Source organism: Ovis canadensis, chromosome 24 (assembly GCF_042477335.2).
Source record: "Ovis canadensis isolate MfBH-ARS-UI-01 breed Bighorn chromosome 24, ARS-UI_OviCan_v2, whole genome shotgun sequence".
NCBI lineage: Eukaryota > Metazoa > Chordata > Mammalia > Artiodactyla > Bovidae > Ovis > Ovis canadensis.
In genome coordinates this window covers 31,873,131-31,876,978 of record NC_091268.1, presented here as the reverse complement: position 1 = coordinate 31,876,978, position 3,848 = coordinate 31,873,131, and the positions used below count along the sequence as shown (strand labels likewise).

General features: G+C 44.7%; 1 non-coding gene across 1 annotated transcript; it reads right to left on the bottom strand.

Annotated features, from left to right (window-relative positions):
* Window positions 1–1,039: 1,039 nt before the first annotated feature.
* Window positions 1,040–1,112, bottom strand: TRNAK-CUU (transfer RNA lysine (anticodon CUU)). Its single transcript has one exon. It is a non-coding gene; the product is annotated as a tRNA-Lys (tRNA).
* Window positions 1,113–3,848: the final 2,736 nt, after the last annotated feature.

Below are 3,848 nucleotides of genomic sequence, written 5' to 3'. Positions count from 1 at the left end.
TTCTCTTAGGAACAGACCTGTCTTTATGTAGGACAACATCTTGATAAATCACTTGGGATGGGATCCAAGGCAACAAAAGAGATGCTCGAACTCCTCCACATTCCAAGTGAATTGGAAATGTATGGCGAGCATTTGTCAAATCTGTTTAACTCATTAATGAAGGGATCAGCAGGATGGCAAAATGGGTTCCAAGAGGATAAAAGAAACTAACACACACACACACACACACCCCACCATATATACACCGACATCCACACACACATTTAGTGCAAAAAGAGAATGCTGAATCAGGGTCCAAGTTAAATATAAAAGTAGTTAATGACCTACAGGGCAATAAAATCTTTAGGCCAAGAATCAACAAACTATAACCTGTTGATCAAATCACACCAACCACCTGTTTTTGTATGCCCACAATCTAAGAACTTTTTTTTTTCACATTTTCAACAGTTAGAAAAATAAAGAAAAATATTTCATAACATGTGAAAATGACATGAAATTTAAATTTCAATGTCTGTAAATATAGTTTTACTGAGACTCAGGCAAGCTTGTTCTTGGCAGAGTTCAGTAGTTGGGGCAGAGACTATATAGCCCACAAAGCCTAGAATGTTTATCCTCTGAGCCTTTACAAGAAAAGCTTACTGACAGGATAATAACATGTCAATCCTTGGGGATTATGTTCTCTGCGGGACAAAAGCCATTTTCACCTTCACAAGACAAAAATTATTTGCACCTTGATCAATTTTCTACATGTTAACATCTAACTTTATCAAATCTGAACCTAATCAATAGCAAAGTCAAACAAAGCGACATCCCCTGGAGAGTCACGTGCAATCATCATGCTTAGGCACGTTGGTCATGTCCAACTCTCTGCAACCCCGTGGACTGGAGCCCACCAGGCTCCTCTGTCCATGGAGTTCTCCAGGCAAGACTATTGGAGTGGGTTGCCATTTCCTATTTCAGGGGATCTTCCCAACCCAGGGATCGAACCTGGTTCTCCTGCATCTTTACCACTGAGCCACCTGGGAATCCCTAAAACATGTGCCCAGTGTGGGGCTCAAACCCACGACCCTGAGATTAAGAGTCTCATTCTCTACCAACTGAGTTATCTGGGTTGAGCCACCTGGGAAACTTCCTGGAGAGTCAGATAACCTTTAATCAGACTGCTTTGATTCTGAAATGTTATATAGTCGGGCTTCCCTGGTGGCTCAGAGGTTAAAGCGTCTGCCTGGAATGTGGGAGACCCGGGTTCAATCCCTGGGTCGGAAAGATCCCCTGGAGAAGGAAATGGCAACCCACTCCAGTACTCTTGCCTGGAGAATCCCATTTAATCAGACTGTTTTAATTTGATTCTGAAATGTTATATAGTCATCTTTATACTTTATTTCAAGCTTTGGGGTATTTGTTCTTAATACTTAAAAAACAAAGATCATTAAGTTATACAAACTCAGTGATCTGAAATGATCAACAATGCTTCCTTCTAGAGAGTTGTCAGAAGTGAAGATCTGAAAGATACTCATGAAACGAGGTGACTTCTCACTCTGAGCAGACAGAGGACAATCGGAACTGCTGGAAATAGGACAGACTGGGGGAAAGGCTGGCATGCTGAGCTACTTTGAAGGTTGATATATGTCAGCCTAGAAGCACGGGGAGTAGGGGAGGGTTGCAGGGGAGGGGACAGAGAGAGGAAAATCCCCAAATGATAGCAAGATGGCTTTGGAGTATGTTGGGGGTTGGGTATGTGCTTGGTCGTTCAGTCATATTCGACTCTTTGTGACCCTATGGACTGTAGCCCGCCAGGTTCCTCTGTTCATAGGATTCTCCAGGCAAGAATACTGGAGTAGGTTGCCATTTGCTTCTACAGGGCATCTTTCCAATCCAGGGATCGAACCCATGTTTCCTGCAGCTCCTGCATTGGCAGGCAGGTTCTTGACCTCTGGGCTACCTGGAAAGCCCAGGGATTGGGTAGCATTTCATTATTGTTGGTTAGGTATATGTATTATAGAGACCATCCTAGACTTAGTAGCTGCTCTCCAGTAGCTCAGGGACAGTTCACACTCCCCACTATTTATTCCCAGCCACAGACTGCACGCATTTAGTGGCCCACCCTCCACACCAGCGCTGCCAGCACCACTGGAGTGTGCCAGAAATCAATCCGGGTGGGTTTCTGTTTTAGAAAGATGTATGTGTATTTTGAGATATAAGTGATACACTGTCTTAATTCAGGCTACTGTGACAGAACACCATAGACTGGGTGGCTTATAAACAAAAGAAATTTATTTCCCAATGTTCTGGAGGCTGTAAAGATCAAGGCACTGGCAGATTCAGTGCCGCGAGGGCCCACATCCTAATTGGACGACTAACTTTTCTTGATGTGTCTTCAAGTGATAGAGAAGGCAAGGAAGCTCTCTGTGGTGTCTTTTATAAGGATGCTAAACCCATTCACGAGGGCTTCATTCTCATGACCTAATCACCTGCTGAAGACTCTACCTGCAAATACCATTACATTGAGATATTGGTGGATTAAGTTTCAACATATGAATCTGAGGAGGGCACATAAACATTTGGGCTTCCCTCGTGGCTCAGTGATAATGAATCTGCCTGCCAATGCAAAAGACGTGCGTTCAATCCTTGGGTGGGGAAGATTCCCTGGAAAAAGAATTAGCAACCCCCTCCAGTATTCTTGCCCGGGAAACCCCATGGACAGAGGAGCCTGGTGGGCTACAGTCCAGGGGGTCATGAAAGAGCTGGACACAACTTAGCCGCTAAACAACAGCAACAGTTAGTAGATAGAACACATCAGACCATTTGTTTAAAGTGTATAATTCAATGGCTTTTAGAGCATTCACAGATTTGTGCAGCTATCACCATAATCACTTTTAGAATACTCTACCCTCAAAATGAAACCTCTTAGCCATCACCCTCCAGCACCCCAGCTCTAAGCCAGGTGGGTTTTTTTTTTTTAATTGTATATGAGTCAGAAGCTTAAACGTCAAAATATCACGGAGACACTGCCCACGCACGGATCTCACAATTTGCTTCCAACATTGAAATTTTATCCCACTGGAATGTTCATGCAAACCCCGGATATTTCTCCCGCTTCCAGCTTCCACTCCCCCAACCACCCCCTGTCTTGCTCCTAGCTACCTTTCTGAGATGAGTGGCAGGAGGATGAAGTCACCGTATGGTGCCATCACTCTCCCCACTTTTCACACTTTTTCCCCCCTGTATCCTATTAGTATGGAGACATCTAAGGGGCATGACGGTTTGGGGGATTTATGACATAGACATAGACCTGCTGACATAAATATCTCAGAACTGGGCACTTGAGAAACATCAACACCTGTTCACAGAGGGACGGGTAAGAGTCGTCATCATCTACCACCTACTCAAGACCCCAGGCCAGCACCAAGGAGGTACGATTTTTGAGCATCCAAGAATTCGTGCTTGCTTAGGTCACGTTCCTAAAAGCAGGGCCCAAGACAAGGATGTTTGTGAGAGTGATTTATGGATGGAGTGCTTGTAGGAAGATTTGTATGGGAGGAAGAGAAGCAGGATAGGGTTGGGGAGAAATTAACCAAGAGGTTGAAGCATGGCCCCAACATGACTCCATGGATAGCTCCAGACAGAAGCTTCTTTGAGGTAAGGAACTGGGCCTCCATAAACCCACACCAGCCAGCCATCGGCTATAGCCGCTTAGTGAGGGAGAGCCTAACTCCCAGGCACCTCCAGAGAGCTAAGGCAGCTCCAGTTACCCATGGCAATTTTTGGAGAAGGTTTTCCGCGTGAGCCATTAGCAGCAAAAATATATTAGCAAAAGCCATTAACAGCTAAAGTCCCTTGGACTGCAA